The sequence below is a fragment of the Lithobates pipiens genome, unplaced genomic scaffold, assembly GCF_037356315.1.
Source record: "Lithobates pipiens isolate NorthernLeopardFrog02 unplaced genomic scaffold, aLitPip1_a1.2 Scaffold_3, whole genome shotgun sequence".
NCBI classification, from domain to species: domain Eukaryota; kingdom Metazoa; phylum Chordata; class Amphibia; order Anura; family Ranidae; genus Lithobates; species Lithobates pipiens.
This window is the reverse complement of record NW_027507790.1, coordinates 236,717,680-236,730,585: the sequence shown is the minus strand read 5'-3', so window position 1 is coordinate 236,730,585 and position 12,906 is coordinate 236,717,680.

Sequence of the window (12,906 nt, the reverse complement as noted above, 5' to 3'; positions counted from 1 at the left end):
ACAGAAGCCAGTGATCAGCTTTTTTTCTTCTGACGCTGTCATCGTGAGAAGAAAAAAAATGATTACCGATCCCCTGTTTACATCACGTGATCAACTGTCATTGGCTGACAACTGATCACGTGGTAAGAGGCCGGGATCGGCCCCTTACTCAGATCTGTGATCATCCAAGTCTCATTGACTTGGGTGATCTCAGCATGCGCCATGCACCCCCTTCAGGGGGTTGTGGGCGGCTTTGAAAGGGGAGGACATCAATAGACGTACTCTCGGTAAAGCAGATCCATGATGTAGCCATCATTCGGCTATAGTGCAGATCAGATCAAGTTAAAAATGAGTCAACAGCTGACTAAAATATCTCTCAGTGACTCCAATAGCAAGATTTCCTTGGAAAATGTTGCTATTGGAGCATGTGACTCACGCACACCACATGCACTTGTTGAAAAAAAAGCCAAAACATGCTTACCCTGTGAGTTTGATGTGTAACAGCTAATGCGTTTATTGCTGTCCATCAATGGAGTACTCTCAGGCTTCTGGACTGGTAATGTCACAAAGAGGTGACTGTCAGTGTTAACGTTGATGTCAAATTTCGATTTCGTTTTAGCCATAGTCTTTTGATTAAAATGACATTTTAGTTTTAGTCGTATTTTAGTCGCCTAAAACCACCAGTACCTTTTCATTGGCTAAAATCATTTTGGTTGACGAAAATCGAAAGGGTTTAGTTAAATTGTAATGCATTATTTAAGCATTTCTTTAGAATTTTCAAACTCATTATATACTCTTGGAGTATAAATCTATCAAAATGTTATTATTAATGATATTAAGGTTTGAACAAACTACAGAATGGCCGGCCTCTGCCGGAGCAGCTGCAGTACACAAGGGCTGAATGTCGCCCGATATTCAGCCGTGTGTACTAGTCTTTAGAGGAGCTCACATCAAATACATGCCCTTGGCTGTCAGGTTGCCAGTGTAAAAGCAACATTCTTTTTTCTAGACGTGTTTTCTTTTCATTTATTTTTCACGCCATGCATTATGATCGCAATTTGTAAATTCGTAAATTAGAAAATTTGAAAAGAAGAAAGAAAACCATAAAATAAGAAAGTTATTCTTTCAAATTTTCAGATTTTCTAACTAACTAATAATAACTAATTATTAAATTATAGGTATTAGAGTTTCCTTTCAAATTTGACTGTTAGTGAACGTAACGAATACGAATTTATCCGAGGTTAAGGCCGGGTTCACACCGCTGCGATGCAGGAACGCCGCGAATCCACGGCGTTTTCCCGCATCGCATTACTCCCGCCGGCAGTTCACACTGCCCTATGCGGACGGCTGGGAGTGTCAATGATATGTTAATAACACCCCCAGATCCGTCCGCATATCGCAGTGCGATCTGCCGACTCGCACAGGAATCGGATCGCATGGTGTGAACCCCCATGCGATCCGATTCTGTTGCGGACCAAAAAAAGGGTCCCGTGCGAGTTTGCTGCGGGAGCGATGCGAATTCAGCCATACTATCTGTATGGCTGTACTCGCATCGCTACGGAGATCGGATGTGATTTGCGGTGCGAATCACATCCAGATCTCCCCCCGCAGCAGTGTGAACCCAGCCTAAGAGTTATCCGAAATAAAGAATGCTGCATCTAAACAAATGGAACGAAACAAATTAATAATAAATAATAATAATTTTTTATTATTATCATTGTTATTTATTATTATTAATTCATTACATTCCATTCGTTTAGATGCATGCATTCATTATTTCGGATATTTCGTAACTTTGGATAAATAAGTATTCGTTACATTCACTAACAGCCAAATTTGAAAGGAAATTCCGATACCTATAATTTAATAGTTAGTTAATATTAGTTAGTTATTCTTTCAAATTTTTGGATTTTATTTCTTATTTTCGGTATTATTAGTTAGTTATTATTTCAGATTTTTGAATTTTCGGGGTTGTGGATGTTTGTGAATTTACGAATTTTTGGATTTCCGAATTTAAGACTTGGCAAATTTACAAATTTTCGAATATTTGGAAAAATTTTGTTAAACAGGTTTTCGTTATTTTAGATATTTTCGAATTAACCAATTTTTCAAAATCCGTTGAAAATCGAATTCGGTACAGTATATGGATTCTAAATAATATGGCGGCCCTTGACTCGACCCTGCGGACCTCTCTTCTTCCCTTCCTAGTTTCTTCTCTTCCTATCTTTCCTTTCTTCTCTATCTATTCCTATTATGATTTTGAAGCTCTTTCCTACTTAAGAAGCGAATTCCTCTAATAAACCATACCATTAATATGTCTTATTGTTATAGTAGTAATTATAGTTGAATATATCATTTACATTGTATTGAATATATAACTCTGAGCTTCATTACTTCTGTTGTATATTATGTACTTAACCTATTGTCAAATATTCTATTGTATGTTCAATAAAATCTTTTTGACAAGGAAAATCTAATTCGGAGCAAAACAATTTGCACATGTCTATAGAGAGAAGGGAATAATTTTTAATAATCATAAATTAAAAATGTAATGATTTTTAAAAGCCGAAGGCCAGAATGATATTACATTAAACACAAACCAATGCTGCTATCTGTTAATAAAAAAACAAAAAACTGCAACTAGCATGAGTACCTGATTCTGTCATGATATGAGCTTCCTGTAATCTCTGCACAGCAATGCCCCCTACACACAATCGGACATTCCGACAACAAAATCCATGGATTTTTTTCGACGGATGTTGGCTCAAACTTGTCTTGCATACACACGGTCACACAATGTTGGTCGGAAATTCTGAACGTCAAGTACACGGTGACGTACGACGAGCCTAGAAAAATGAAGTTCAATAGCCAGTGCTGCTCTTCTACTTGATTCTGAACATGTGTGGAACTTTGTGCGTCGGAATTGTGTACACACGGTAGGAATTAATGTGAACGTATTTTGTTGTCGGAAAATTTTAGATCCAGCTCTCAAACTTTGTGTGTCGCAAATTGTGATGGAAAAAGTCCAATGGAGCCCACACATGGTTGGAATTTTCCGTCGGAAAGTCCGACCGTGTGTACAGGGCATAACACTGTGAGGGAGAGAGGAGGGGCAGCAACAGGAATCATTGGGGTTGATTTACTAAAGGCAAGGTGTACTTTTCAAAATGCAGTTGCACTCTGCAAGAACAGTTGCTTCAGAGTTTGGTAAATGTGCAGAAGCTCTACTGACTTCCATCAACCAATAATGTGCGAGCAAAAATGCTGTTTTTTTAAATTTTCCTTAGACATGATTGGGTATTTATTTCAAATTGAAGCTTTCCCCATTTACTAAGTCCTGGACTCCTAGAGCAACTGCACTTTGCAAAGTACAAAGTCTATTTGCCTTTATCAACCCCATTGTGCTTCTTTACTTAAAATACATATGCTTACAGGGAACAAACTGACAGGAGAAGAGAGATGAGCTAATTTGTTTGTTGCTGCTCTTGCGCTGGATGGAAACTTGGAGGTCACCTGGCAATATTCCTTCAAGTGATTATAAACCAATGGCTCCTGCTGCTGTCTCTCAGCCATTGAGGAGAGAGAGAGCAAAAAGAACCTCTGTTCTTGTGCACAGCACTTGATCGAGATGGGGTTCAGGTAAGCATAAAGAGGGCTGGGGGGAGAGCAGACCACTGAAGGTTTTTACCTTAATCCATTGAATACCGACCAGCTGCTGTCATTTTACTACGGCAGGTCGGCGCGATCCGGCGAGCCGACGTATAGCGTCGGAACGGGATAGGAAACGCACACGCGCCCACTGCACTGCATGGGTGCCGATGCTTGTAGCCGACAGTCACGATGATCGACAGTCACGAGCGATCACGAGAACGAGAGGCAGAACACGGAAGTGTGTGTGAACACACAAATCCCTGTTCTACTCTTTGAGGAGTGACAGATTGTGAGTTCCTAATGGCTAGGAACCACGATCTGTCATTTCCTCAAGGTCAGTCCCCTCCCCCTACAGTTAGAAACACACACAGGGAACACAGTTAACCCCTTGATCTCCTCCTCGTGTTAACCTCTTCACTGCCAGTGACATTTTTAAAGCAATCAGTGCATTTTTATAGCACTGATCACTGTATAAATGCCAATGGTCCCAAAAATTTGTCAAAAATCGCAGATCGCCACCATTACTAGTAAAATAATAATAATGATAATAAAAATGTTATAAATATCTGCCCTATTTTGTAGACGCTATAATATTTGCGCAAACCAATCAATATACGCTTATTGCATTTTTTTTTTTTTTTACCAAAAATATGTAGAATACATATCGGCCTAAACTGAGGAAAAAAATAGTTTTTTTTATATATTTTTTGGGGGATATTTATTATAGCAAAAAGTAAAAAATATTGAATTTTTTTCCAAAATTGTCGCTCTTTTGTTGTTTATAGCGCAAAAAAATTAAAAACGCAAAAAGGGTTGATCAAATACCACCAAAAGAAAGCTCTATTTGTGGGGGGGGGGAAAGGACGTGAATCTTGTTTGGGTGCAGCACCGCACGACCGCGCAATTGTCAGTTATAGTGACATGGTGCCGAACCGCAAAAAAAGTGATCTGGTCAGGAAGGGGGTAAAATCTTCCGGGGGCTGAAGTGGTTAAAGTGATTATAAACCAATAGCTCCTGCTGCTGTCTCTCAGCCATTGAGGAAAGAGAGAGCCAAAAGAACCTCTGTTCTTGTGCACATCACTTGATGGAGATGGGGTTCAGGTAAGCATAAAGAGGGCTGGGGGAGAGCAGACCACTGAAGGTTTTTGGATTAATCCATAGAATGCATTAAGGAATTATTTAAATATTTTGATTACAACTGTTTTCTGAATGGTCTGATGGCTCCATGGATCCTCTACTTGCCTGGTTTTGGTGGTGGGTAGTCCTTACATAGCCGCCTGTATGTTTCGTGAGCCTAGGCTGGTATAACAATGCACCCCTAGGGGTGTGTTCGATGCAACCATGGCTGGTGGTTATCTGAAGCGCAGAAAGGGTCAGTAGTGTAAAGAATTATTATTATTTTTTTTATGAAGTTACCCTTTAACTGCCATAGAGAAAAACAGGTCAGTAAACTTGCTGTGCCGTCTAGCAGAGTAGCAGAGAGGTGTAAATCTCAGGACTGGATGGACAGAATTACACATCCTATTGCAGATTCTAAAAGTTGAAATGTTAGTTGTTTGTTTGGAGTTTAGATTTTGTTATTAATATTACTAAGAATACAATGCTAAAGGCATTTAACCAGGAATTTCAAGCAATCCTATCCTAATATCGAACGGCTGAAGTAAAGTATATCTTTTATTGTGTTACTCCATTTCAGAATATCTGAATACAGGCAACGCTATTCAGGACTCGGCTCTAATTAAACAATGGAGGTCTTTGCAATGGCTTCTGTAACAGTTTACCATTGAAACTGAAACAGAGAAAGGATATAAATAATGACTTGTCTTTCATTAAAAAACAGGCAGATGGTACAACATAAGGATGTGTGAGGCTGTAGAAAATACAACCTTGTCTCTTTTCAGATAACAGATGTGTATTACTTTAAATGAAGTGTACCTGTGCAGGCAATTAACAAATTGAGTCATAATAAAGTCCTTCTGAAATTATGATTCTTTTATGTGGCGGAACACTGGTAGAGCCTAGGTCATAAGTTTACATTTAACGTTTCGTACAAATATGTTCCTCAACAGTCACAAAGGATATTATATATCCATTTTATGTGCATCAAATGCCTTTGCAAACCAATATATTGTCAAAAATATTGGGACACCTGCCTTTACAAGCACATGAACTTTAATGGCACCCCAGTCTTAGTCCGTAGGGTTTAATATTGGGTTGGCCCTCCCTTTGCAGCTATAACAGCTTCAAGTCTTCTGGGAAGGCTGTCCACAAGGTTTAGGAGTGTGTCTATGGGAATGTTTGACCATTCTTCCAGAAGCGCATTTGTGAGGTTAGGCACTGATGTGGATGAGAAGGCCTGGCTCACATTCTCCACTCTAATTTATCCCAAAGGTTTTCTATCGGGTTGAGGTCAGGCCAGTCAAATTCCTCCACCCCAAACTCACTCATCCATGTCTTTATGGACCTTGCTTTGTGCACCGGTGCGCAGTCATGTTGGAACAGGAAGGGACCATTCCCAAACTGTTCCCACAAAGTTGGAAACATGAAATTGTCCAAAATGTCTTGGCATGCCGACGCCTTAAGAGTTCCCTTCACTGAAACTAAGGGGCCAAGCTGAACCCCTGAAAGACAACCCCACACCATAATCCCCCCCCCCCCCTCCAGCAATTGATTTGGACCAGTGCACATAGCAAGGTCCATAAAGACATGGATAAACTCAATATTGAACCTTACAGGCTAAGACTGGGGTGCCATTAAAGTTCATATGCGTGTAAAGGTAGGTGTCCCAATACTTTTGGATAGTGCATGTATGGTGTATATTAAATATATATAATATATTAACACTTGTCTTGTCTAAACTCTACTATTGGCTATACAGTTGCCTCTCTCATAATGTTATGTGAATCTTATGTCAATAATCCACCCTTTTTTTACATCTTTATTTGTAAAAGAAAAAATGGAATACTTTAACTAATTTAAAAATGTACAAAATAAAAATACTGTGTACATTGCACTCTAAGCTTTTTCTTTTTCGAGGCAATATGTGCCAGCATGACATAGTTCTGAGAACCAAACATGTTGACATGTTTGAAAAAAACAACAGAACCTAGTTACCCGAAAAAATACATTTTGTCTATTTCTGACCTGGAGTAAGTCACCTTAGAACTTCTTCTCCCAATGGGAATGCAAAACCAGCAGAAGCAGCTCAAATGCTACAATTATATCTGAGTGATCTTAGAAGCCACTCAAACTGATGTCAAAAACACACTGCATTACTGGTCTCGAAAATACCTATATCATCTCCTGGTATTCATCATTATTAATATGGTGAATGAGGAAGTGTCTAGAGGAGATAGTATGTATCGTAGGGTGACACTACAAACACACCAATATTAATGTGCCAACATCCCAATATGGGTTACATAAGGAAAAAAAGAGTAAAATTAGGTGGACTTTATACGGCACATGAGTATTCAATCTAAAAAGTATTAGAAATATTTTATTATTTAATTATCAAAAATGTCATACACATAAAACAGTCACATAGGTACAGCAATTATTTAAATAAAACATAATGTTGCTTGAGCCATATTGCCTGACCACTGATATTCTCCAGTATATTATATATATATAAGTATATTATACAATAGTTAATAATACAAAGCCATTGGTTTGGTCTCCAGTAGTAGAAAAATATTCAGAGTGCCAGAGAGTGGTGTCAGGTATGTGAGTCCGTATTTTTAGTTAGCAAGATAGCTCGATATGTTCCGCGCTAGTTTAGCGCTTCTTCAGGAGCGATTCACGCTACAAAATATATACATATACAAATCAGTAAACAGTTAAAACAGTTTTTTAATACATAGGTAATCAATAAAAACATAATAATAATAAATAAAAAAAATACTCATGTGCCGTATAAAGTCCACCTAATTGTAGTCTTTTTTCATTATTAATATGGTGTTTTTATGGATTATGTAACATTTTTGGGTTTTCATGTGCATTAGATGAAGTGTTAATAAACTTTTGTTTTCTGTGTTGAAATAATTACTGTAGTCACAATAAATTCATACATAAAATAATATCTGTTATGCAATAACAATGAATTTGTGAACAAAATTCCGTGTAAAAATGGTAAAATATAATGTCAAATGGTTGATTAAAACCAAACTCTAGAAGTGTAACATAAAGCATAAATAAGGAAAAATGACTAAATAGTAAATTACTAATTAGTAATAAACTACCAATACTAACAAAAATACTAAACATAATGATTTCATGAAATACATAATATATTTACACTGCTGTCTATATATATATATATATATATATATACATATATATATATATATAAAATAAATGAAATTAGTGTCATTATTAAACTGATTTAATTTTTATTTTGAGCTATAGCAATAATGAAATATTTACATATTGTATGAGAAATAGAATGGATACAATAGAGAAATAGATAGATAGATAGATTGTAGATAGATATATAGATAGATTGTAGCACGTTCAGCATGCTTATCTATATTTATATTAATTTCAACTGCTTATAAGGTAACTCTATGGCTGTTCGTGATTTTAAAAACAATGGTTGCTGTAACTTTTTAAAGATTTTTGAACATTAAATATGTCAATAGACGTCTAGAGGAAAAGAGATTTCACCTTCAAATACAGAAAGGTTTCTTCACAGTAAGAGCTGTGAAAATGTGGAATAGACTCCCTCCAGAGATGGTTCTGACCTGATCAGTATATTGCTCTAAGAAAGGCCTGGATACTTTCCTGAATGTACATAATATAACTGGGTACTGACATTTATAGGTAAAGTTGATCCAGGGAAAATCCGATTGCCTCTTGGGGGGACCAGGAAGAAATATTTTTCCCCTACTGTAGCAAATTGAATCATGCTCTGCTGGTGTTTTTTGCCTTTCCCTGGATCAACTGTGGGTATAAAATTGGGTATATTGGATTATACAATATTTTTTATTTTATTTATTTATTGTTTTTAAGGTTGAACTGGATGGACTTGTGTCTTTTTTCAACCTGACTAACTATGTAACTATGTAATGAGTTATGATGAGCTTTACTTGATTTGGTTGCCTTCAAAATCCCATAGAGGTTTAAAAAATAGATTTTAGATAGATTAAAAGCTTAAAAACAATTTAAATACAATTAAATACAAATATATTTTGACCACAGTATGAACATTGTAATGTTTAAATTTCTTTCTCTGCATTTAAATTTGTTTTTTAAAAATATAAAACGTGTTTTCTTGAATGGCGTATTTAATATTATCTGTTTTCCGTCAATATAATTAATTTATTTTCCCATAAATAAATGTTTTTCTCACCATGTAAGATAAAGCTCTATCGTGCACTTTAATATTATTTTTAAAACTGATTTACAAAATGCAATCCACATGCACTCCTAATTAATTATCTGGTGGGTTTTCTGCAATACTTTTAGGTGGAGCGGGCAATTCTTTTCTACTATCCACCCTACCAAGGTACAGGGAAAGGTAATGAATGTGTAAAAGTTGCCCTACCATTGTCAACTTTAATTTCTATAACTAAGAAGAGCCTTTTAGAACTGGAGTGGTGTTAAGAGAGTCTGTATTCTTAAAGCATGTGACTCACACAGAAGTAATCAAGTGATGTTTGCATGCACTTCAAGAAAATCTACAGTGTGCAAACTGCAAGGCCAACTATAGAAAATCTATCTTCGTCATCCAAACAGTCCGGGACAATCAATTCACATGAAAAAAAAAAAAAAGAGTGGCAGTGGGGGTGACCTCCCTTCTCTTTGGCTAAACCCTCATTAACTCCACTCATGCTGTCTCACTCTACTTGCCAGGTCTTAAGTAGCGTTTTTTTCTTAAAAAGGAACCAATTAGCACCTCATCAGCTCCAATTAGAGGAGACAAAAACAGGGTAAAGATAACTCAATGAGAGGGGGCAGCACAACATCATGTAATCACTTAAGACAGTATTCAGCGTTCATTGTGTTTGCTAGGCTGAGTCTATTCACTTTTTTTTCAAGATTGTTTTTCTGGGAAGACGGGCCTCCCAGGAGTCTCATAGAGCTCATTCATAGTCTACCTGTTTACAGCACATAGAGCAGAAGAGGCTAAACAATCCTACATTGGAGGCCTTTAACCGAGCTCTCAATAATGGTATGTTTTCAGTGACTGGGTAGAAGAAGTGGAAGGCTGGCTGTACGCTCATTAAGTGCTTTGCTTGTACTGTCCTCTAATTGAATGGGAGGGCTACAATGTATTTTTTTTTTTCTCAATGAAAGTTCTTTGGAGCAGTTAATTTGGTGCCTGTACAAAATGCCCCAAAACATTAATTAGAGTGGAAGGAACCCTAATTTCCTCCGCTTCTTTCCTCTCCATTTACTCCCCTTGTTTCGACACAGGCTTGGATGGGTCTTCATAATGAAATTACCTCATTAAGGCCTTTTATAGTTGCACAGTTACTCATTCACAACCCAACATTTAGCTTTAATTTAATGCTGTCAAAAGCAAAATGTGCATTCATGTCTCCGAATTAGGAATTTTTTAGGGGAGCGGACAGATTTAAATTATTAAGATGGCAAGTAGTGAGTTATAATTGAGTACAAGAAGCACTTCTGCAAATATTAAATGTGCTCAAAGCTGAGACGGTCTGGCCTACGGACTATTAACCGCTTCCACGGGGTTAGATTGAAGATTTTAAAATGATAGTACGGCTTGTACATAAGTATTCAGATTTTGCTGGTAAAATTCTGACTTTTTTTTAGCGTATTTTAAAAATTTCCAAAGTTCTCACACTTCTGTAAAAAAGTTACTAACTGCACATTCCTAAATTGAAGGATTGCTTATAACAGTATAAATAACAACAACAACAGCACATAAGATTTATTTATGGTACAGCAATATTATAATTATTATTATTATTACAGGTACTTTTATAGCGATGTCAATTTAGGCAGCACTTTACATAACTTATACATATCTCTTTTACCTTAACTTCCATGATCTTTGTTGTTACATACATAATACTATAATTTTATTTGGTTTCTTTCTGGCTCTTACATCAAAAACAATACATCTGGGATTGTTTATAAGATATCGATTATTACAGAAGTCAGTAGCATGCTATCATCCTTTATAATATGCTTTTAATATACATTTAGATTTTAGCCTAATATTATTGTCTGTATTAAAAGTGTATATATCAACTTTCACTGATGTGCATTTTCACATAGAAATTTTGAGTAAAGGAAAAGATACTAAATTGGAAATCGTTTATGGAGATATGCTTGTGCCATTAGGAAAAACAGGAAAAACATTTAAACCAACCGTTAATTGAAATACAAAAAAAATTAAAAATTATTCAAATGCAATGGTAACTATAAAAAAATAAGGTTTATTTTTGTTTATTTATTATTTTTATTTGTGTTTGTTTTTTTTATTGGTTAAACTGGATGGACTTCTTTCAGTCTGACTAACTATGTAAGTGTGTACAGCAACCCCTGTACATTATTATTCATGATATATATAATATATATGTATATCTATATGTGTGTGTATATATATATATATATATATATATATATATATATATATATATATATATTCAATAATCTTTTGGGATTAATAAAGTATACTGATATACAGTAAGTATATATATATATATATATATATATATATATATATATATATATATATATATATTACACATCTTTTATTTTTTTTTGCTTAGAAAACTATTGTTATGTCCACACTTTGGCTGGACACCAAAATTTTGTAACGATACAGAAAAGAGCCCTGTGCAGGAACGGCATACAAATTCATAAAGCACTCCGTATTAAAAAAGAAAAAATGTCGTAAATTAAAATTATGACTTGTCTCAGCTGTAATAATTGGTTACATCCTGAGTTAAAATGTTTTTTTCTTTCTTATTTCTGTGTACAGTTCTGTTACTTTTGGTGAAAAAAAAAAACATGTCCTAGCTTTACCAACTGGTGAAAAATCCCTTACTATGTAACTCCATTGCAATTCAACAATATGTTTGACATACAACTGAGTAGAATGTCTTATGTAAAGGCTAGAAGACCTGGAAGCAACTAACTTGAACAGATGACCTCTGTTTGTTTTATTCTTTTCTCCTGAGATAAAACCCGTATTTAAGTTGGAGAGGATGGTGAATATGCTTTTGTCAGGGTGATGGAAAGGAGGTCAGGACACATGCTATCCTCCAGGACAAGTAACCAGTGATCTGCAACCTAATGGGGCCAATAGTGTGTTCTTCTACAGCTCGCTGAAACGTTGACAGGGAATTTCTTGGAAGTTGACTGCTCAGAAAAAAAAAAGTTGATACATTTGTGGCTGTCAAATATTCTTTCAATGAAAAATGTTTTTTTAAGTTTGAAAACATTTTGCTCAAATGTGTTACATTTTTGTAGTGTTACATTACATTATTTTACTTTTTTAAAGCCCAACTCCATCCCCTTTACCTAGTCTTACCTTTACATAGACTCTGCCCCCAGCTACTTCACTAACCTAGTCCCAAAATACCATCCAAGCCGCTCTCTTAGGTCCTCCCAAGACCTCCTGCTCTCTAGCTCCCTTGTCATCTCCTCCCATGCTCGCCTCCAGGATTTCTCCAGAGCTTCTCCCATCCTTTGGAACTCTCTAGCCCAATCTGTCCGACTGTCCCCTAATCTATCCATCTTTGGGCGATCCCTGAAAACCCTTCTCTTCAAAAAAGCCTATCCTGCTTCTAACTAATTCACTGTTTTACTTCCTCCATCAGCTCATCCCCCCACAGCTATTACCTTTTGTATCAATTGACCCTCCCTTTTAGATTGTAAGCTCTAATGAGCAGGGCCCTCTGATTCCTCTTGTACCAAATTGTAATGTAACTGTAATGTCTGCCTTCATTTTGTTAAGCGCTGCGCAAACTGTTGGCACTATATAAATCCTGCATAATAATATAATAAAACATTCTTTCATTTGTTTTGGATAAAGCAGGAAGGAGGTAGAACCCCTGTCAGGCTCTTATATCGCTGCCTTTACTCCTGTTGGGGTGTTTTACCCTCATTTTCTCTCATTAAAAGAAGTGCTGGAAAATCTCTACAATTGGATACAGACCAGAACATAAACACATTTTTAGTATAATGGGGAAAGGGTTAGAATATCTGATAATGTTTTTATAGCTGTGCATGTCTTCCTGACCCATTGACTTCTCTACCCAATACTCATTTTTTATGGGCGTAACAGGTACAGTGCC